We start from the raw sequence: 24560 nt of genomic DNA, 5'->3' as shown, positions 1-24560 counted from the left end.
ATTTTTTAAGCCAATTAAGTAGAGCTCTTTTATATATTTTGGCAACATTATCCAGAGGTAGAAAATATCCCATATATATAACAATATCCATACATAGACATAAATAAACATACGGACATAAGCAGATCTTAGAGCTTTCATCGCAATTTTTCATTTGCCAGTTTCCAAATTGTTTCTTCCCTTTCAACCTATCAGTCTTTCAATTACCTCTTCCATTGCTCTAAACAATTGTTAGCCAGGCAACCCTAAATTTGTACTCCCAAAGGGGAGACTTTTAGGTGGAAAATTTATATTTCACAGGGATGGAGAAAGAATGCAAGTTTTTTCCAGGAAAGAGCTTAAGGCATGTTGTCTATTATCAGGAGTCAATTTTATAGAGGCTATGGGCTAAATTTTACATCTGAATATCTCCAAAGCCCATCTATATGAACAAAACATCCGTTTCTGCTAAAATTGGATTTGATGTATTTTCCTCTGATTTGGTCTTGAGATTCTCTCTAGAGAGTGGCTATGAATTCTAGACCTGCCCTGCCAGAATCCAAGGGATTTGATCATGAATGTTTACAGTGTGCTTGCTTTATGCAGGATCTCATGCCTAAATTCCCAACCTATGATCAATGTCCCTCCCACAGGAAACCTGTTATATTAATACTGGCAAGTACACTTGTGCCTCTGTGTCTGACTTTCTCCAGTTTGTTCCTAAAAGGATAGGCACTTTGGTCTTCTGAGGCCTAGTCCAGGAGCTGCAATGTTGCACACAACAATTGCAGAATATACATTCTTTTCAATAGTTTCCTGGAATAGTTACCAAATGCTGTCAAGCCATACAGCAAGTCTCAACACAGTTCAAAGAATTCTTTGCATATAAATCATGTTCTTTGGCCACAGCACAAAACTCCATATATTTGGTCATTTCAAAACACACTTCAGAATAACTCATGGTCACAAAAGAAACCATAATGGAAATTAATAAATTTTTATAACTGAATAATACTAAAGTGCTACAAAACAAAACTTATAAAATGTAGACAACACAATACTTCAAGAGTACTAGATACTCTTAAAAACTTATATTAGGACAGAGGATTGAACATTGTTAGATTAAGCATCAACTTAAGAAATGTAAAAAGGTTAGAGAAAGAACAATTAACCAAAGAAAATGGAAATAAGAGAATAAAAATAATAAGAGCAGAAATTAATCAGCTAGAAAACAGGATATAGTACAGAGAAACAACAAAGCCAAAAGTCTGGGGTTTTTTAAGACTAATATTGTCAAACTTGTGATAATTTTGATTAAGGAACAGGAGAAAGAGCACAAATAAATACTATTAGAATTTTTAAGGGGAGACATATCTAAAGGTAAAACAGATTTAAAAGTAGTTTTTAAAATGTCAAAAGTTGAAAAATTTAGAAAAATGAAATAATTCTCAGTAGAATATAATTTAACAGTATTGACTTAAAAAGAAATATACCACCTGAATAGTCCTATAACCATTGTCAAAAGACAAAATTATAACAAATTTAGTTAAATGATCTAATTGGCTTTTGTGACCCATGACTCAGGGTAGCATATCCCTGATAATAAAAATTTAGAAAAGGTGCTCTTATGAGCAAAGGAAGTTGCCCTTATAGGCAAGAAAAAGGGCTGTAGAAAGCAGAAATGGAACAAAAAGTGAATTGGTTAGCGTCAGATTACTTCCGGTTACTTTCCTTGCAAAGGTTAAAGCAGAGGGGACTTTCTTATCATGCTGGCTAAATCTGGCCTGGCTGGAGATTTGGAGATTCTCTGTCTCTCCTATTTCTTGAAAAGTCAGATAAACAACTTAGTTTTGGTTCGGTGACATGGAACTTTAGCATCAGTGACTCCATTTTGGTTTGGTCTGTTGTGGCCTAGTGAAGTAACTCAGTCCAAATCAATGGCCTCCCATAAATTTTATTTAACACCATTAAATAAATTGAATCAATTAAGAGTAAGTCCTTCCATCAGCTTCATACAGTTTTACAAATTTTCTAACAACCAACAATATGTATATGCAAAAAACAAATGTTCAGCCTCATTGGTGGCCACTTTGGCAAAGCACTTTTTAAAATGATAATGCTCAGTACTGGTAGAAGAATAGAGTTGGACAATTTTCTGAAAGACAATTTCACAACGTCCATCAAAATCTCAAAACATTTATGCCTTTTGACCCAGGAATTCCTTACTAATTATAGAAAAGTAATCGCCCATGTACATAAAGGTACATGGTCAAGGCTATTTGATGCAGATTTTTATAATAGCAATAATTGGAGAAATTAGAATGTGGCAAGATAATCTACGGCCATACCACCCTGAACGTGCCCAATCTTGTCTGAGCTCGGAAGCAAAGCAGGGTCGGGCCTGATTAGTACTTGGACGGGAGAATGTGTGAAGATAAATATATACATTGGGAACTATGGGGTCATTAAAATGATATTAATAGTTGTATATTTATTGACATGTAAATATATTCATTAGATTCTGAAACCACATACACAGTAAGATTCCATTTTCACAAATTAAAAAATAAAATAATAATAATAGCTAATGTTCATTGAGCATTAATTATGTTCCAGCCACTCTGATAAATATTTTATAAGTATTATAAAATATACTCCTCACAACTATCCTGTGAGGTAGGTATGTTAATTCCTGTTTATAGATGAGAAAACTAGAGCTCAGAGAAAGAATAACTGGCCCTTGGATTCAAAGTTAATGAAACCTACAGTAAGATACACCAAAGTGCTTTCAGTGATTATATCTAGATAGTAAAATTAGTAGGGTTATTTTTTCTTTTTATTCATGTATTTTTTCTAATTTGCCTACAAGGAGGACTATTACCGAATTTTTTAAAAAATTTAAAGGATTTTATCCAAAAAATACAAATATCTAAATGAGATAAAAGTCCTTTTCCCCTCACATTTTGAATGAGTTTTGGGAAGTCTCTAAAATATGCTCTTAATACCCACTTAAGTCTAGTTTTGAAGATTTAGGTGATCCCTAATTTAAATCTGCTTTAATCCTTCTGGTCCCTGCCATCTGGACAGTTAGTAGGCACTGGGGAGTTCTCCATACGAAAACAGAGCATGTTTATAGTTTATTTTCATTAAATAATTGGTTAAAATATGGGACCACAATTACCCCTGAAAACAATCTTTTAATTATTCAAATGTCATGACAGCATAGCTTGGATGCAGCAATTGACCTTTACATTTCTCTTGAGTCAGCAATGTTCTTCAGATTCTACATATCCTTTTAAAATATAAATCACAAGCTCTGTCTCCCGGAGAAAAAAGAAAAAGCCACTAATGCTGTTTTGTCCTCACAGAACTTAGACCGGGTTGTTTTGTACTCTGCTGGTTAGCAGCAACCATTGCCGACTGATACAGTGTCTCACATTTCTGTGGACATTCAAATCCTATAAGAAAAGTATTTTTATGAAAAAACAATAACACCACCTAACTCTGCTGTTAACTCTTCACAGTTGATAGAAAAAATTTCCCAAATGTTTGGAAATGAGAGACGGTTATCTGATTTGGCCGAGATCACACCCCTAGGGAGTGGCAGCACCAAGGCCAGAGTCCCTGTCTTCTGACTTCTGGTCCAGAATATTTTTCAACACTCCAGCAATTCCTTCCAGGTGACTGTGAGCCCCTTGACATTAGGAACTGTCTTTGTCAGCTTCATAGTCTAAGAACATAGCACAGACCTAGAGCCTAGGGTTTGATGCATGTTGAATTTATTTGAGATACACAACCTATTCTCTGCCTGATTTTCTATAAATAAACTTTATAATAATTACATGACTCCTTTCATATTCACAGTTTAGAGTTTCTCACTTCCCAAGCTAGGAGCACCTTTAGGCCTAACCTTCTGCATTGGGGAAGCTGCCAGGTGGACCTTCTGTCTCCCAATCCACCCCCTGCCCTCTGCCCACTAGTCACAGACTGAGCCCTCCGTGGTGGAACCCAGAGCAGGGCAGGACAGGAGAAGGGGCCCAGCCTTGTGTGGCAGGTACAGTCTTGACCCTGCATAGGTGTGCTCTGGGCTTGTTGGATGTTTAAGCACATTCTCTCATGCTCTGCTTTTGTGGGTCCCTCAGAGATTCCTGCAGGGAATATCCAGCTGCAGTTCCTGTGAGAATGGCACCAATCCTGAGCCTTCCAGGAAGGCCTCTGGAGTGGAAGTCAAAATAGCTCCAAGTTGCCTTGTTCTTTGATGGCCCAAATATGATCTGTAAGAAACACACACCCTTGGCCGTTCTGTTCATAGAAATGCTTTTCCCTGGCCCCTCCAACTTTAGGCTTTTTGTCAGAGTTATAGTTGAAATGTTGAAAAACTATGTGTGTGTGTGTATGTGTGTGTGTGTTATGGTAAAAATATTTTACCGTTCCTTTTGCAAGCCCTGCATAGTAGATAGCATAGGTAGTCAGGCACCTATTGTTTCATTCTATTTTTCAAACTCTTTTGGAACCACAGCCAAAACTTAGACTGAAAGAGTCCCATTTTAACATTCTATTGTAGTTCCTTCATTCCTGATAGAAAAGAGGCTGAACGCAGTATCGGTGACCTTGTATTTCCAAACAGAATGAACTTGGTTTGTCTCAGAAAATTAAGTGACAAGAAACAAACAGAAAAGCTCTGTTCTGCTCTTTCCTCCAACCAAGATAATATTTGCCAAGCTGCAATATCAATTGATCCTTAAATCTAAGGACAGGTTAGAGAGGCGGAGAGAAATAGGAGAAACAAAGTTGCATTAATGAAAAGAGTACAAGAGGAGGAATTAAGAGAAGTGGGTTCTGGCCCTGGTTCTGTAACTAACTCGCTATTGACCTTGGGCAAGTCACTTGCGAAGGTCAAATTAGTTAATACACTTGAAAGCTCTTAAAAACTATACATATTCAAGTGACAATTTTGTTGCTCTTAGTGAGAGGCAATGCTGTTTTATCGCTAAATCCTCTTACTTCCTCACTTAGAAAATCTCTTAGATTCACCCTTTCCTCCTCATTCTTCTTCTTCTTTTTCTTCCAACATCTAATCAAACACCAATAGAATTGATTCTATTAAATATCTCTCAAATTCACTCATTTCTTTCCATCCTCACTGCCAACACCCTACTCTGTACTCTGCCCACCATCATCTCTTATATAGACAACTGCAACGACCCCATAACTGGTCTCACGGCCTTCAGTATGCAGAAGAGAATGCCCTACTTATTCCATTCTCCTCATTTCAGCCACAGTAATCTTTCTAAAACACAGATGTGAATAATGACTTCTCATTTGTCCTTAGAATAAAGGACACTGACCCAAGCTCACTGACCTGACTTTATAAGATCCATTACAATCTTGAACGTGCCTGCCTCTGCATCCTCAGCTCTGACTCCTCTGCTTTGACATCTACACCGCTGTCGTGATGATCAGTTCCCAGAATGGGTCAGGTCATCTTTCTCCTAGCTTTTGCGTATGCTGTTCCTCCTACCAGAAATATTCTCTCCTCACCCCATTACCTGGCTAGCTTCTGTTCAACCTTAGAGTCTCAGTTGGCTATTACTGCTTCCAACAAGACTCCCAAACTCCTAAGTCTACATTGGGTTCTCTCCTCTTTGCTCCCAGAGCATCTTTCCTGCCCCTTCTCCCAGCCCTTAGAGCGCTGAGTTGCATCTGTCTGTGCCCCACCACCCCACCGCACTGCACACTCCAGTGGCAGGACCAGCACATCTGTTCACTGCTACACCCTGGTGACTAGAACACTGCTTGCCACACAGTAGGCATGATGTTTGCTGAGTGAGTGAAGTAAATGTGAAAATATATATAATAAATTACTTTGAGAAGACGCTACCCTTCAAATTTTATGAATGACCTCAATCAAAGAGGTTCCATAGGAAAAAAATATCCATTTTATAAAGACATTGGAAAAGTACTACTCTCTTGTATATGTTAGTATTTCTTTTCAAAAATGTTATGACTGGCCTTTCAAAATGTGTTCCAAATTACATAATAGCTGCTGAGACCAGTGCAGGTATATATCATTTGTTAAAGTCCAGCAAATCTTGCCAATACAGCCAAGTAACTGAAAATAAAGGAATGTGAATCCATCCATAGCCACCTCTCCTCTGTTTGTCAGGTTTTGTGGAAGAGTGTTCAGACAGTGGATTTTTTTTCCTGGGCCAGTATAATCTATGGCCTGGCATTTTTTCTGACTCTCCTTTGTGTTTTGATACTGGGAATGATGCAGCTGCTGCCAGGACACTAGATCGAATGCCTATTATCCTTGGCAGAGAAAATATTTTTTCTGTTTCTATCCAAATTAAGCCTCACAGGCCAATAAATCAGTATACAAGGAGAATGTGTGATGATTTTGGCCATGTGGAATCTTTTTAAGGCATTGGTGGATGTTACAGAAATCACTTAGCTCCACCACAGCCATGAATAGCTGGATATTAGCTCGAGGTAGCATGGACATGTCCACCTTCCCAAGTGATACCACCACCACTGGATCGCGGGTTGGGGAACTCCCTGCAGCTTTTCATAATCCTTGCCTTGCTGTTGAGTCAGCCAGCTTGATTTCAGGATCAAAGAAAGCAGTTTCAACCATTTTCCTACCCAAAAGCTTCATAAGATAGTAAACTGGATCTAGAGTCTGTGTTCACATCTGGTCAACTGTTGTGACAATCCTGTAGTCATAAAGAAAAAGGGAGGAAGTCAGAATATCTGTGCAATATTCAATACAATACGAGTGATTTCTTTATTGGACTTTTCCTGCCAAAATGACTGAACCAGTTTTTTTTTCTTTAAATATCTTGAAAGAATGGGGAGAAAAAAACTATTTCCACAAAGTGTAAAGTAGTATCTACATGAATATTAGACATAGCAAGTCTAAATTCTTTTTCACCAAGGAAAAATTACAAGGGAAACTGTTTCTCAACTAATCCCTCTGGTGACCTTTCCCTGCATCAAAGGAAAAAGAAAGAGGAAAGAACTGGTTTATTTCTAGATCTCCCGAGGTTGCTTTAGTTGTAGCCATAAATGCAACCCCCTGCATGGGCACTTTCTCCATTCTAAGCCAAGCGTTTTACATTCTTCGTTCATTTCACTCAGTGCTCACAACAGCCCTACCAAGACAGTGTTATTCCCATTTTAAGGTGCATAAACTGGGACACAAAGAGATTCAGTCACTTGCTCAACATCCCAACACTATTAAGGGCTAGAACTGAGATTCTAACCTGGTCTAACTCCAAACCTCCTGCACTTAATCACTATTCCCGATATAAGGCTATGTTTGGATGCTGTTAGCTTTGCCATCCCTGAACCAACCATGAAACTTAAAATTTGTTGGTCACTAGAAAATAATTCCTTTACAGAGATTTTCTCTTATTCAGTTGTTTTAAAAGCAACAACAGTAAAGGAAATCAGAAGAGGGGGGAGAAAAGATCAGGAACTACCCAGAAATGCCACTACACTAATAAATTAGCTGTTTACATTTTTTCATGTTTCTTTCAGTCTTTGTCCAATCTGTGTACATAATTATATGTAGTTTCAAAGGTCATTTTCAATGACTAGTTAGTATTGAAAAGATAAATATATTAAATGAGTTATCTTCTCAAAAACGTATAAAAAAATATTTTAATTCTTCCCTCCACATTTTGGGTTTCATTTCCCTTTCTGGCATAACAACAACAACAACAAAATCTTGAAGAATTCTGATTCACACAGCAGATGTGAGAATGAGAAAACCTGCTGGCTAATTGGAGATGCGTTTCACTGGAAACAATTACATAAAAACAAACTGTGTTGTAAACTCCTGTCCCCGAGAGCTGATCTCAGGATACACAAAAATTATCCCACCAGAGGTCTGTTTTTGTGCAACTTCAGATGCTCGTGCTGTGAGTCTTTATCTCAGCATTTTCCCAGTTATGTTCTAGAGAACCCAAAACACACACACACAGAGACACACAAACAGTTCAAGGTAAAATACATTTAGGACTTCTGCTTACAAGCTTACAACCCCTTCTCAGAGATTTAAGATGTTTACTAGCATGTGAAGATCCTAGGAAGTCATGCAGCAAGGTGCCTGCTTACTTCTGTCCAGAAGCTGTAAAGTCAGTTACCCACAGGGCCAGGCAGGTAAAAGTAAGGACCTGGAGGTAACTGTGATGATGTGGAAAACACATGTACCACCTTCTAGAAATATAGGCCTTGTATCAATAGATCTTCATAAAATGTCTGAAATCTGGATTTTCATGTGAAATTTCACATCCAGGATGAGAGAGGAGAACACGTCTCTTGGCCAGATCTGCTAAGGAAAACCAGAGCTGTACAGTAGTTAAAGCAGTAAAAACAGATTTTACTCCAGAACTGTTGCAACAGGGGAAAGGAGAACTCAGTGTAGAACTGGGCTCAATTCCAAATACAGGTTGGAGAAGTGAGGATTTATAGCCAAGGAGCAGGGGAGTGGTTAGTGGATGGAAAATTACTAAGAGGAAATGTCAGGGGTATGGGAGAGTCTGGGTAAACTGACTAGACAGGATTCTTGCTGAGGGCAGGCCAGAGTGATGAGACATCACTTGCTGAGGGATAAAGAATTTGATTAGATATAGAGGTAAGCAGATATCAAGTCAGGGGGCATTTTTTCCTAAACTGACTTCACAGGGTTCTTACTAAAATCAGACTCTGCAAAGGTGGACGCGGAAACCCAAGGCTGAGGTCTAGTTGAGAAGAGGGCTCAGAGGAACCTAAGTTTCGGTCAAGGAGAGTCTTTGTCAGATCTGGCCTACAGGCCACCAATCTGCAGCCTTTGATTTAACCTAAAGTATCTCAAGCTCATTTGGCCACAAAACTCTTTGTTCCCAGAACACTCTTTTGGGAAATGCTGCCATATACTTCATTAGCCTGAAAACCTTTCAAAAAGGCCCCAGCAGTAACGTCCTGTCTCTAAGCCTTGTCTTCCTCCCCTACTCCAGTCCTTGGACCTAAAGTAGTAAAAGATGTTCCAGTCACTATGGCTGTGTGATAAATTACTCAGTACTTGTGGCTGAAAACAATATTTATTTTGCTCAAAGCTCTGTAATTTGGGTAGGGCTCAGAAAGGACGGCTCATCTTTGTTCCACAATGTGTCAGGGTGGCTTGAAGGCTGAGAGTGATGGCGGGAGGCTGGAATTATCCGAAGGCTCACTCACGTGTAGATTGAGTATGCTGGTAGTTATCTGAGACGTTACTGAGAACACCTACATGTGGCCTTGCTTTGAGGCTTGGGCTTCCTTGCAACATGGTAGCCAGATTCCAGGGATGAGTATCCTGAGGCAGAGGCAGGCAGAAGCTGTATCACCTTTTATTTAATAAATAGTACCAAGCCTCAGAAATCACACCAGGTCATTTCCACTACATTCTATTTGTCAAGGCAGGCATTCAAAGACAGGGCAATAGGTCACCTCTTAATGGAGTAAGGCAAGGTTCTGAAGAGGATGGGGGACCAGAAATACTGCTGTGGGCTGTTTGGGGAAGATGCAATCTACCACAGAAGGAAAAAATGAAATCTTCTGAATTCTGGTTCTGTCATTTGCCAATAATAGTGTGACACTGAGTAAATAACTTCATTTCTTTTTGCACCATATTATTCACCCTATCCTGAATTACAGTTACCACTATTTTTATTTTATTGTTAGAGAGTGAGCTTCTTGAGGGTAGCATCCACATCTAGGTGGTTTGGTTTTGTTTTAATAATCACATAATACAAAACATGTAATTGGGTTTAGTAGATATGTCTAATACCTTATTTTTTAAAACCAGTAGGAGTTTCCCAGTAACTTTTCACTACCTGTAGACATGGCTAAAGTAAAAGAAATCCCTTTTGGAACAGAGTCCCACTGCTTTAGTTCACTGTCCACACACCAGCTTCCTTTATCACATGACTTGTCATCACCTGGAACATGACACAAGGCTAAAAAGCAGGGACCCTCTCCCCATCTCCTCATGCCAGTGGTAAAGTAGCCCTAGTCACCTGCCTCTACTTGCCCAAGAGCAGCCAAAAGGCCTGCGTGAAATAAAAACAGCCACTGACAATCTGGACCCACAAAACCTTACTCCCAAAGCAGCAGGAAACCCCAGGCATACTCCAGTGACATTAACATTAATGGCTGTTCTTTTTTGTAAATGCAAATACCACAGGAGCCAAGACCACAGATACAATCATGTGAAATTTCAGTTCTGCAAAGACATTCCTTCGCTAATGAATATGCTAAAAGCAAAAGTGACTCCTCCCCATTTGGACAACAGATTTTGCTCTCTTTGTTCTTTAATATTCCATTCCTCTTTGCCCCCTTGCCAGGTAAGAAGGAAGACAAAGGAAAAAACAGAAAACTATCTTAGATTCTGTCTGTAAGAAATGGCTCTTGATTTTTTTCTGAAAAACTGCTCGAACCTTGTATTATTTCCAGCTTCCTGTGCCCATTCCTCCCCTTGCCATCATTTCCAATCTTTCCTCCCCACATTTCTTCAGCTACCCTGCTGGCACATTGCTTTTCGAGAGCCTCGGGCTATATCCCAGGTGCCTGCCAGCATCTGCAGTGACAGCTGACTCCACTGAAACAAGGAAGAAGCATGTCTATCCCAGAGGCAACCAGAGAATCTGTTTTAAGTGCTTGTACCGATATTTTTGTTTTGCAACACTTCTGAACCATGCAGTTTTACATAGTTTAAGGGATTGCATTCTCTCTCTATCCTGGGAAATATTCTTTTTCATTTATGAGTAATAAAATAACACTAACTGCTGATTCCTTAGCTCTTAGATGTTACAAGTTCAAAGCACTTCCCATGCAGTTTCACTTTATTCCCATTGCTACTCTAAGAGACTTTTTACATTTTGCAGATGAGCTAACCGAGTTAAAGAGGTGAACTAAATTGCCTAAGGTCACATGACAAGGGGCATAGCTGGAATTCCAGCCTGTTCTACCTGAAGCCAAAGCTTATCTGTTTTCCTCCCTACACACTTTAGATTGAGGAAGAGGAATGCATGACAGATCCATTTTTCATCTCATAGAGATTTTATTAACTTTGAGCCTTCCTGTTTGACTCAATAAATCAGTTCATTAATAACATTGCCACCAGAGACACTCAGAGTTGTTAGGGACCAGAGAATTCAGTAGGTCAAGCCTCTATTTGATTTGGGAATTGCCTTTACATTGGTCCTCACATTGGTCATTCTGTCTCTGAAAACTACTAATGTGGGGGAACACATCCTTCTGAAAAGAAAGGAGCCCATTCCACTTTCAGGCAGTTTTATATTGCATTTGATGAAAATCTGTCCCCCTGGAACCACCACTTATTCATTTGTCCTAGTTCTGCTGTCTGCAAAACAAGCCTAGGGTAGCTCACTCAGCTCTCATCCTCCCCTGACTTCCTTTAGCAGAGGAATTGCTCCTTTACCCATTCTTCATAAGCAGGGTTACTCCTGCCCAAGGTAATTCTTGCCTGAATAGACTCCAGTTTGTCAATGAGCCTCACTATGTGGCACTGCACATCTGTGATTACAGCCCCAAGTTGAATATGTTCTTTGGGCAGCCACATGGAATTCTCAGCTAGAATTGAGCTCTTGGTCAACAGGAGATGTGGTGGGTGGAGACATTTAGGCGCTGTTAGTCAGCCTGGACTACTGGACCACAGAGCAACAAAGCCCCACACTGACCTGCACATAATTTCACCTCAACAAAAACTGTTTCTTGTGGCAAATACTTTATCTAAACTTGCATGGTGGTTTTCATTTCTTGCCATGTAAAAGAGGTGCTTTCTTTTCTTCTGCATCTGCAGTTAGTTGGTTTGGTTTGGTTTGGTTTTTTTACATTTTGATCCAGTGGCAGCTAATCAATGGACACCTAAAGAGTCACAAAGAAAGCTAGACTGCTCACAGGCAGAACTGGCATGTAACCTCACATTGATCAGTTCTTTTACATAACAACCCCAGGACCTTTCTGACTGATAATTACATTGGATCACAAAATCAGAGTATCTCTGTTTACTAGAAGATGACTAATATGGACTGGCGGATTGAAACTGATAATATGTTGCCGTTCCTTAAAACTTCCTGGTTCTAAAATAAATTGCTTATTTTTTTATTCTTTATTTTTTAATTTAATTAATACTTAATTTTTACCCTGGTACTTATAGAAATTTTTATTTTCCAGTCTTACAGTCAAAAAAGGTAAGCAAAAAATGTCAAATATACTATTGGGATAATATTTTAAAATATAATTATTGGAAATTAGAAGCTGCCTTCAAAAAAAATGTGATTCTGTGCTAAGATGCTCCTTCCCCCTTATTCTGATCTCAGTTAATCTGTGTAGACAAAGAAGCCTAAGCTGCTATCTAATGTACCTATTCTTCTCATGTTACAAATGAGGAAAAATAATGTACAGATGAGTTAAAAAAAAATGACTGACTCAAGTTCACAGAGATAATGGCTGCTTCTAGCACACATCTCTCTTCTTCCAAACTACTGACACAGAATGTCAATGTTGAAGGAATTCAGAGGCAATTCAAACTGCTCTAGAGTGGGATCATTGAAGAAAACAGGATGGAGGAATTGAAATTGAAAAGAAGTAAGCCTTTTTTAACCAAATCTTACTTTTCCACCAAAATAACACATGCTAGCAATCGAAAATTTGGAAAATGCTAAAAAGTACCAAAAAAGGTGATGAAATAAATTACTCATAACGCCATCCCGTAAAAGCGGTGCTAGTGATGCACTGCTCTACAGTCTTTTTTCCTGGCCCATTACTGTTGTGGTTTTTCTATCATTGTAGTGATACTATTTATCAAGGAACATTATAACTCAAGGACTATTCAATGTTGTCATAAACTATTCATAAACATCATTTTAATTGCCGTATAACACTTCATTATAGAGGCTTTGCCATAATTTTCTTAACCTTGCTCCTATTTTCAAATGATTAGGTGGAAGGGAAAGATTTAAATAAAGAGAAAGAAGGTGTCCAGAAGAATATGTATTTCTAGCAGATTAAAACACCAAAATGAGTTCGATCGGTAGCGGGAGCGGAGAGCGGACCCCAGAGAGCCCTGTGCAGCCCCGCCGCCGCCGCCGGCCTGGTTGCCGTCACACCTCGGGAGGAGCCGCAGCTGCCGCAGCCGCCCCGGTCACCGCCGCCGCCACCGCCACCGTGTGCAGCGCCCCGGTCACCGCCACTGCCACCGTGAGCAGCGGCCCCGTCACCGCCACCGCAACCGTGAGCAGCGAGGCCGAGACCCAGCAGCTGCCCGCCGCCCCCACCCTGAGCGCTGCCGACACCCAGCCCAGCACCCAGCCCGGCACCACCGGCTGCGGCGCAGGGAGCGGTGGCCCGGGCGGCCTCACATCGGCGGCGCCTGTCGGCGGGGACAAGAAGGTCATCGCAACGAAGGTTTGGGGGACAGTAAAATGGTTCAATGTAAGAAACGGATATGGTTTCATCAACAGAAATGACACCAAAGAAGATGTATTTGTACACCAGACTGCCATGAAGAAGAATAGCCCCAGGAAGGACCTTCGCAGTGCAGGAGATGGAGAAACTGCAGTTTGATGTTGTTGAAAGAGAAAAGGGTCCGGACACGGCAAATGTTACAGGCCCTGGTGGAATCCCAGTTCAAGGCAGTCAATGCGCGGCAGGCCCTAACCATCATAGACGCTCTCCACGTCGCAGGGTCCCCCACGCAATTACCAGCAGAGTTACCAGAACAGTGAGAGTGGGGGAAAGAAGGAGGGACCGGAGCGCGCTCCTGAAGGCCAGGCCAGCAGCGCCGCGCACCGCGGGCGAAGGCTCCCACCTTACCACATGCGGAGACCCTGTGGGCGGCGACCACAGTATCCCAACCTCCTGTGCAGGGAGAAGTGATGGGGGGACTGACAACCAGGGTGCAGGAGAGCAAGGTAGCCCACCAGTAAGACAGAATATGTATCGGGGTTATAGACCACGATTCCGCAGGGGCCCTCCTCGCCAAAGACAGCGCAGAGAGGACGGCAATGAAGAGGATACAAAGAATCAAGGAGGTGAGACCCAAGGTCAGCAGCCGCCTCAACGTGGGTACCTCCGCAACTTCAATGACCTACGCAGACGCCCAGAAAACCCTCAACCACAAGACGGCAAAGAGACAAAGGCAACCCATCCACCAGCTGTGAGTTTGTCCGCTCCGAGGCTGAGCAGGGCGGGGCTGAGTAAATGCCGGCTACCATCTCCACCGTCGTCCGGTTTAGTCATCCAACAAGAAGAAATGAATATGAAATTCCAGCAATAAGAAATGAACAAGAGGGGGGGATCAGAAGATGGCGGAGTGGAGGTGACCTCCTGGATTTGTGCTCCCAGAGAGGAAGGCGTGGATCTCCACCTGCCACAACGCTAGAGGATTGCTTCTCCACAGGAACGGCGGTGTGAACCCACGGAGAATCACCGTGGGACACGGGGAACAGGAAAAAACAGAGGCGAGTGAGAAATCAGACCGAGATAATTTGGAGAGTGCGGGACGGAAAACAGCGGAGCGCGGGACGGCCGTGCCTGCCTCACCGGCGAGTGGGGCGGGTACAGCCCCACAGCAGAGCGGCTTGGTCTCCCCACTGACCCCCACATCCACTCGGTCAGGGATCTGGCTGAAATTGGTGCAGAATCACCGCGGGAGACGTGGAGCTCCGAGGACAGGTGACATAGGCGGGAGAGAGCTTGGACTCGGGCGGGTCTCCGTGGTGCCCTATCTCTTAAAGGGACAGACGCGGGCCTGCACCGAGGCGAGGGGCCGCGAGCGTGAAATATTAAAGCGGGACTTTTTTGCTTTTTTTTTTTCCCGGTACGGCAGCTCTCCGGCTGGGGAGCCGCTGCGGGCCCTGGCGCCTGCCGAGCTCTGAACGCTCTCGCGTGGTCGCCATCTCGGTTCCCACAGCTAAGCGGAAAGGACCTTGGACTCTGGCAGGCCTCTGCGGTGCCGGAGCCCTATCTCTTAAAGGGACAGACGCGGACCTGCACCGAGGCGAGGGGCCGCGAGCGTGAAATATTAAAGCGGGACTTTTTTGCTTTTCTCTTCCCGTAAGGCAGCTCTCTGGCTGGGGAGCCGCTGTGGGCCCTGGCGCCTGCCGAGCTCTGAACGCTTTCCCCTGGCGCCTGCGACCGACAGACGCGTGGTGGCCATCTCGGTTCCCACAGCTAAGCGGAAAGGACCTTGAACTCTGGCAGGCCTCCGCGGTGCCGGAGCCCTATCTCTTAAAGGGACAGACGCGGACCTGCACCGAGGCGAGGAGCCCCGAGCCTGAAATATTAAAGTGGGATTTTTTTTTTCTTTTTTTCTTTTTATCTCTCTCTTTCTTTCTTTCTTTCTTTCTCTTTTCTTTCTTGTTTTCTCTTTCTTCTTCTTGTTATTCATACTGTTTCTCTCCTTTTTTTTTTTTTCTTTTCTTTTTTCCTTTCTTTTTCTTTTCTCCTTTCCGGTGTCCCTCCAGCCCAGGAGCTACTGTAAACTCCTGAGTGCTCCAGACCCCCAGCTGTGATTCCTATCGGACCCTGAAAATTACCCCCCAGTGCCAGTGATCTGCGGGTGGGCAGGAACAATTGTGCGGGCCAAGGTCTAATTGCTGCAGAGCCATAGGGTGCCAGGCGACTCCTCAGGAGGCTCCATCCCCTGATCCATAGACCCTCTCCAGGTCCCCTTCCCAGGTGTGAACACTGAGTGCTTCCCTAAACGCAAGAGTGTGGAGCCCGGACCTTGGGAACACTGGGACAGTGTAGACCTTTGCCCGTGGGAGCTGCAGCAGCTGGGGCACTGAGGGAGTGAGGGCACTGCCTCCTCGGCCTAGCCAGTGTCTTTCCTGCTGAAGGAGACAGAAACCACACATCCAGAGGAAGAACCAAAAAGCCAGGGGGAGGAAAAAAAAAAAAAGAGGGAGAAGAGGCTTTCTGCTTGCAAATCGTGTGAATCCTGCCTACTAACTGAAAGTCCGCAACACAATGATTTAACTTGCCAAACTGGTCTTAGGTCAAGCCAACCCTCTGGGGGTGGACCCATCAGAAGCAGTCCCCCAACTGAGATAGAAAAAAGAAACTCTAAACAGCACACAACAGTCTCCCCCTATAGATAAAGGAAGCAACATTCCTAGACTGTTCCATAGCCTAAGAACAGAGTACAAGACGTGCTGTTAACTAGACTAAAGCTGTGAGAAAAGATCTAACGATAGAGCCAGATGGGAAGGGCTCAGCGGAAAAATATGGGGAGCACAAAAAACCAAACGGAAACCTCGCCCCCAAAGAGAAATACCAACTCTCCTCCAATTGGCACAAGCCAGTTTCAGAATACCAATATGTTACCAGAAGAATTTCAGTCTTGGGTTATAAATAAGCTGAATGATATACAAGAAAAAATTGATATCCACCGCAAAGAAACCGCAAAAAAATTCCAGGATTTGGAAGAAAAATTCACTAAAGAAATAGACGTATTGAAAAAAAACCAAACTGAACTCCTAGAAATGAGGGATTTATTCAGGGAGCTACAAAACACAGTGGAAAGTCTCAAGAACAGGGTAGATCAAATAGAAGACAGAATCTCAGAAATCGAAGATAACTCTTTCCAATTAAATAAGACAGTCACAGAGATAGAGCAAAGAAATAAGAAAAAAGACCAGAGTCTTCAAGAAATGTGGGATTATGTGAAGAAACCTAACATGAGAGTTATAGGCATCCCTGAAGGTGAAGAAGATAATAAGCAAGGGCTGGATAAACTATTTGAAGACATAATAGAAGAAAATTTCCCAGGCCTTGCTAAAACTTTAGATATACAGGTTCAAGAAGCTCAAAGAACCCCTGGTAGATTCATAGCAAATAGGAAAACACCACGCCACGTAGTCGTCAGACTGACCAAAATATCCACTAAAGAGACCCTTCTTCGAGCTGTAAGGAGAAAGAAACAAGTAACATACAAAGGGAGGCCCATTAGAATTACGCCAGATTTCTCAACTGAAACTTTACAAGCAAGAAGAAGTTGGGGCCCCATTCTCACTCTTCTGAAACAGAATAATGCCCAGCCTAGAATCTTGTACCCAGCTAAGCTAAGCTTTCTATATGAAGGAGAAATTAAGACATTCTCGGATAAACAAGGACTGAGGGAATTCACCAAGACAAGGCCACCCCTCCAAGAAGTACTCAAAAGAGAGTTACACATGGATCATCACAACAAAGACCCACGAATGTAAAACCACCCAAGAGCTAAAGATCAAATTCTAGCCACCACAATGGCTCAAGAGAGAAAACATAGCAATGAAGTTCTACCCAATAAGATAAACAGAAATCTATCCCAATTATCAGTTCTCTCACTAAATGTCAATGGCCTGAATTCCCCACTCAAGAGACATAGACTGGGCCAATGGATAAAAAAACACAAACCAAGTGTCTGCTGCCTTCAGGAAACTCACTTAACCGGCAAAGATGCATTTAGACTGAAAATAAAAGGATGGAACCTGATATTTCAAGCAAATGGTAGCCAAAAGAAAGCTGGTGTGGCAGTTTTAATTTCCAATAACTTAGTCTTCAAACCAACAAAAGTAATAAAAGACAAAGACGGTTACTACATACTGGTGAAAGGCACAATTCAACAAGAAGACATAACCATACTTAATATATATGCACCCAATCTAGGTGCACCCAGATTCATAAAGCAAATCCTACTCGATCTAAACCAAATCATAGGCAACAACACTTTAATAGTTGGAGATTTTAATACCCCACTGACAGCACAGGACAGATCCTCCAAGCAGAAAATAAGTAAAGACATAGTAGACTTAAACAGAATGCTAGAACAAATGGGCCTGACTGACATCTACAGGACATTCTACCCGAAAACCACTGAATATACATTCTTCTCATCAGCTCACGGGACATTCTCTAAGATTGACCATATCCTAGGTCATAAAGCAAGTCTTAAAAAAATTAAAAAAATAGAAATCATACCCTGCATCTTCTCAGATCACAATGGAATAAAAATAATAATGAACCTTAACAGGAACTCTCATTCCTACGCAAAGTCATGGAAGCTAAACAACCTTCTCCTGAATAACAATTTTGTAAAGGAAGAAATTAAGTCAGAAATCAAAACATTCTTTGAATTAAATGACAAAGGTGACACAACTTATCAAAATCTATGGGATGCAGCTAAAGCAGTCCTGAGAGGAAAATTCATTTCCATAAATGCCTATTTCAAAAAGACAGACAATTTACAACTAGACAACTTAATGAATAGACTCAAAGAGCTGGAGAAAGAAGAACAGACTGACCCCAAACCCAGCAGAAGGCGAGAAATTATTAAGATCAAATCAGAATTAAATGAAAAAGACAACAAAAATACTATAAGGGAAATTAATAAAACAAAAAGTTGGTTCTTTGAAAAGATAAATAAAATAGACACACCACTGGCTAGACTAACCAAGAGCAGAAAAGAAAAATCTTTAATAACTTCCATCAGGAACATGAAAGGAGAAATCACAACCGAAGCCACAGAGATACGTGACATTATCTATGAATATTACAAAAATCTTTATGCACACAAATTGGAGAATGAGGAGGAAATGGACAAATTTTTAGAATCACACAGCCTTCCCAAGCTCAATCAGGAAGAAATAGAATTCCTGAATAGACCAATATCAACAACTGAAATTGAAACAGCAATAAAAAACCTTCCCAAAAAGAAAAGCCCTGGTCCAGATGGGTTCACACCTGAATTTTACCATACATACAAAGATGAACTGGTGCCCATCCTACATAAACTATTCTTCAATATTGAGAAGGATGGAATTCTCCCCAACACATTCTACCACGCCAATATAACATTAATACCAAAACCAGGAAAGGATGCAACAAAAAAAGAAAACTACAGACCAATTTCTCTCATGAACGTAGACGCAAAAATTCTCAATAAAATCCTAGCAAATCGTATCCAAGTGCTGATTAAAAAAATAATTCATCATGACCAAGTAGGCTTCATCCCAGAGATGCAGGGGTGGTTTAACATACGAAAATCTATAAATGTAATTAACCACGTAAATAGAAGCAAAAATAAAGTCCATATGATCCTCTCAATAGATGCAGAAAAAGCATTTGACAAAATTCAACACCCTTTTATGATAAAAACACTTAACAACATAGGCATAAATGGGACCTACCTAAAAATAATACAAGCCATATATGACAAACCCACAGCCAACATCATACTGAATGGGGAAAAACTGAAAGCATTCCCACTCAGAACTGGAACCAGACAAGGCTGCCCACTGTCCCCATTACTTTTCAACATAGTATTGGAAGTCCTTGCGAGAGCTATCAGACAAGAGAGCAGAATCAAAGGTGTCCAAATAGGGACAGAAGAGATCAAACTCTCACTCTTTGCTGATGACATGATGTTGTATCTGGAAAACCCCAAGGACTCAACCAAGAGACTCCTGGAATTAATTAACGAATTCAGTAATGTCTCAGGTTACAAAGTCAATACACACAAATCAGAGGCATTCATATATGCCAATACCATTCAATCGGAGAACCAAATTAAGGACTCAATACCTTTCAAAATAGCAACAAAGAAAATAAAATATCTAGGAATATATTTAACTAAAGAGGTAAAGGACCTCTATAAAGAGAACTATGAAACGCTAAGGAAGGAAACTGCAGAACACGTAAATAAGTGGAAATCCATACCATGCTCATGGATTGGAAGAATTAACATCGTTAAAATGTCTATACTACCCAAAGTAATCTATAGATTCAATGCAATTCCTATTAAAATACCAACATCATTTTTCACAGATTTAGAAAAAATAATTATACACTTTGTATGGAATCAGAGAAGACCCCGTATAGCAAAAGCAATCTTAAGCAATAAAAACAAAATGGGAGGTATTGATTTGCCAGACTTCAAACTATACTACAAAGCTGTGGTTCTTAAAACTGCTTGGTATTGGCACAAGGGCAGGGACACAGACCAGTGGAACAGAACAGAAAACCCAAATATAAAATCATCCTCATATAACTATCTAATCTTTGACAAAATAGACAAAAACATACTCTGGGGACAAGAGTCCCTATTCAATAAATGGTGCTGGGAAAACTGGATAGCCACATGTAGAAGACTGAAACAGGACCCACAGATTTCACCTCTCACAAAAATTAAATCACGGTGGATAACAGATTTAAACCTTAAATAGGAAACAATTGGAATTCTAGAAGAAAATGTAGGAAAGACTCTTACAGACATTGGTCTAGGCAAAGAATTTATGAAGAAAACCCCTAAGGCAATCGCAGCAACAACAAAAATAAACGACTGGGACCTGATTAAATTAAAAAGCTTCTGCACAGCCAAAGAAATAGTCATGAAAATAAACAGACAGCCTACAGAATGGGAAAAAATTTTCGCATACTACACATCAGATAAAAGACTGATAACAAGAATCTATTTAGAACTCAGGAAAATCAGCAGGAAAAAATCAAACAATCCTATCAAAAAATGGGCAAAGGACATGAATAGAAATTTTTCAAAAGAAGACATAAGAATGGCCAAAAAACATATCAAAAAATGCTCAACATCCCTAATCATCAGGGAAATGCAAATCAAAACCACAATGAGATACCACTTAACTCCGGTGAGAATGGCCTTTATCAAAAAATCCCAAAACAACACATGTTGGCGTGGATGCGGAGAGACAGGAACACTCATACACTGCTGGTGGGAATGCAAACTAGTGCAACCCCTATGGAAAGCAATATGGAGATACCTTAAACAGATTCAAGTAGACCTACCATTTGATCCAGCAATCCCATTATTGGGCATATACCCAGAAGAACAAAAGTCATTCTTTAACAAAAACACCTGTACCCGAATGTTTATAGCAGCACAATTTACAATCGCAAGGATGTGGAAACAACCCAAGTGCCCATCAATCCACGAATGGATTAGTAAACTGTGGTATATGTATACCATGGAGTACTACTCAGCTATAAGAAATAACAATGATACGACATCTCTTTGGTTCTCCTGGAGAGAGCTGGAACCCATTATACTAAGTGAAGTATCCAAAGAATGGAAAAACAAGCATCACATGTACTCACCAGAAAACTGGTTTCCCTGATCATCACCTAAATGTACATCAGGGAAGGATACCAATTGGATATCAGACTGGGATGGGGGGTGGGGGGAGGGGATGGGTGTATGCCTACATGATGAGTGCGTTGCACACCCTCTGGGGAATGGTCATGCTTGAAGGTGCAGACCCGGGGAGGTGGGGGGGGGAGGGGATGGAGGTATGACTACATGATGAGTGCCAGGTGCACTGTCGGGAGAATGAGAACGGACGCGCTTGGGACTTTGACTCGGGGGGATGGGTGGGACATGGAAAATGTATATAACCTAAACTTATGTACCCCCATGATGAGCTGAAATAAAAAAAATATATATATAAAAAAAAAAAAAAGTGGTGAGGGGCATGGAAAGAGATTTGAAAAGTAAAGTTGATGAGTATCTTAGAATGATCAGGTGGGAATGAAAGGTTATTGCCTCAAATCAGGTGCCAGGGGAGATTACTGTAGGGTAGGGGAAGAAAAGAAAAAATTAGCTAATTTTATCATTAACATTACTTATAGGAGGACAGGTATAGATGATAATCCAAACAAAGAAGGGACCAAGGGTAATACTTAAAGGTCTTAGTGTAAAATAACTATTAGAATGAAAATATTATATAAACCTTTAAAAATAAAAAAGGTATAATGAGAGAGAAAAGGAGAGAGAGAGATTACACAAATAAAATAAATTACATAGTGAAAGATCATATGTCTAATAAGGAGGGAATAAAATAATAACAAAAAGAAAGGATAAACCACAAGTAAAAGGAGTTCTTATCTTTTGGAGATACATATAGAAATATTAATGGATGTAATGATAAAACATCTGGCATTTGCTTTGGAATAAGATGGGAAGGGGCTTCATGTCTGTAATCCCAGCACTTTGGGAGGCCAAGAGGGGAGGATTCTTGAGGCCAGGAGTTCCAGACCAGCCTGAGCAACATAAGGGGACCCATGAGGCTCTGTCTCTACAAAAGGATAAAACAATTAGCCAGGCTTGGTGGCGAGCACCTGTAGTCTTAGCTACTCGGGAGGCTAAGGCGGAGATCTCTTGAGCTCAGGAGTTTGAAGTTGCAGCAAGCTATGATCACACCACTGCACTCCAGCCTGGACAACAGAGTGAGCAAGACACTGTCTCTTAAATAAATAAACAAATAAATAAGAACTTTGAAACCACTTTGAAAATGGTTGGAGCTGGGCAATGGGTATGTGGTCTACCATTATACTCTTCTGTCTGCTTTGTGTTTAAATTTTCCCATAATAAAAAGTTTAAAAAAAAAAAAAAAAAAAAAAAGAAATGAACAAGATTGGAGCTGAAGACCTTAAGTGCTTGCTTTTTGCCCGTTGACCAGATAACTAGAACTATCTGCATTATCTATGCAGCATGGGGTTTTTATTATTTTTACCTAAAGATGTCTTTTTTGGTAATAACAAACGTGTTTTTTTAAAAAAAAAAGCCTGGTTTTTCTCAATGCGCCTTTAAAGGTTTTTAAATTGTTTCATATCTGGTCAAGTTGAGATTTTTAAGAACTTCATTTTTAATTTGTAATAAAAGTTTACAACTTGATTTTTTCAAAAAAGTCAACAAACTGCAAGCACCTGTTAATAAAGGTCTTAAATAATAAAAAATAAAAAATAAATTTAAAAAAACACACCAAAATACTCACAGCATGTATATTTGAGCTTTGAGGTTGTGGGTGATTTTTGTTCATTCATTATATTTTTCTCAATGGTACAAAAACGCTAGTAAGAACATGTACTTCTATTGAGCATCTACCATGTGCTTTATGCCACAGATACATTTCCTCATGTAGTTGCCATAACAACTAACCAAAACCACTATTAAGTCTTCATTTTAAAGATAAGGAAAATGAGACTCACAGAAATTAAGGGACTTGCAGAAGGGCAATGATGAAGCAAGAATTTGAACCCAGGTCCATCTGAGGAGAAAGCTGCTGTTCTTAACCACCACACTGCATGTCCCAAGTTTTTTGTGAGTATGTACTATTGTGACCATCAGGAAGTTAGTCTTAGAAATGGAAATGGAATGCAAACAATAGCTCATCTTTGATATGACCAGATAACCTGTTACATGTAGAGTATAAAAACCAATCTACCAAAATCCCAGAACAGCTAAGAAAATCATCAATAAATAAAATCCCCCTGATCTTGTCTAAAATGTTTAAAATTCAAATATGCTTCAGGTTTCTCTAAAATTGATTTAAAAATGCGGGACGGGGGGAAGCAGTGTTAATTGCAGCTACGTGAATGAAGTCTGGATTCCGAGACAGGATGAAAATTGATTATGCTAAAAGTAGTCTTCTGTAATTAAATGAGAACTGTGCTGTGCACTTTAATTAGTCAGCAGTAACTCATTTTAAGTGGTAACAGTAAGTCCTGGTGTATCTCATTAAATGAGACCGTGGCAGCTCCACCTCAGATGCAGTTCTGTCTGTTTTCCACAGCAGTCTTATTTTTGCATCTACTGCTCTAATTTGAAACCACGGGAAAGGTGACACATCCTTTTGTAACTCAGATGTACACATTATGAAATCCTCCTCATTCTCTCATTCAGAAGACTTCTAACACGCTTTCAATTCCAAGGACTCTTGCTAGAGGAACCTATCTGCCTTAGGAAGTATGTGCAGTCATCCTTTCACATCACCCTGTGGGGATTTGGGAACATCGGTAAACATTACAAGATTCACTTGATAGACTTTTCTTCATTTCCAACACAGCCAAGTTAAACCTGCATCTTTGAAAAGCTATTAAAAAAATGAGTTTCCCAAATTTTCTCCAAATCTCTCAGTATCTAATCATATTCAACTTTCATGATTTTTTTTAAAAAGGAAAGGTATTTTTCTTTTTTGTTTTTTTAACCTTATTTTTTTATTATAAAAGCAAAATATGATCATCGTAGAAAATTAGGAAAGTATAAAAAGTGTAAAGAAGCAGGGAAATCATCCCCCCTCATGCCTTCATGCAAAGACACATTTCTATCAGCATGGCAGCATATGTTCTCCTAGTCTTTCATCTAGCCATTGCTTTTGTATATTTGAGATCGTTCTGTCTGCACAATGTGGTATTCTACTAGAAAAAGCCTTTAAAAGGAAATGTTGAATGTTATTCCTAACTTTAGCCTGGGTACCTAGTGTCCATTTCACATATGTCCAGCATCTCAGACACAGACTGTCAAGATGCCTGCTGCTCTAAAGCCTTCATTGAGGGGACACCTCTGTCAAAGGGACTAGTTTCTGTGGTGGGAACGAGGATTCTGGACATAATAAAGGAGGCAAGCAAGACCTGCTATTTATTTAGTAGCTGAGGATTGATCACATTGGGTTGGCCCTTATTCCATTAACATTTGTATCCGAGAGAAATAAGGTTATAATTGCCATTCAGAGCAGCCCTGAAGAGTT

At 40.6% G+C, this 24560-nt stretch overlaps 1 protein-coding gene and 1 pseudogene across 10 annotated transcripts in view; both read left to right on the top strand.

Moving 5' to 3' along the window:
* PEX5L (peroxisomal biogenesis factor 5 like) overlaps positions 1-24560 on the top strand; it is a 226217-nt gene that overhangs the window by 184522 nt on the left and 17135 nt on the right. The gene's annotated exons all lie outside the window — the stretch shown is intronic.
* Positions 13045-14302, top strand: LOC123643239 (annotated as a pseudogene).

Source organism: Lemur catta, chromosome 1 (genome assembly GCF_020740605.2).
Source record: "Lemur catta isolate mLemCat1 chromosome 1, mLemCat1.pri, whole genome shotgun sequence".
Lineage (NCBI taxonomy): Eukaryota > Metazoa > Chordata > Mammalia > Primates > Lemuridae > Lemur > Lemur catta.
This window is presented reverse-complemented; position numbering and strand designations above follow the sequence as displayed.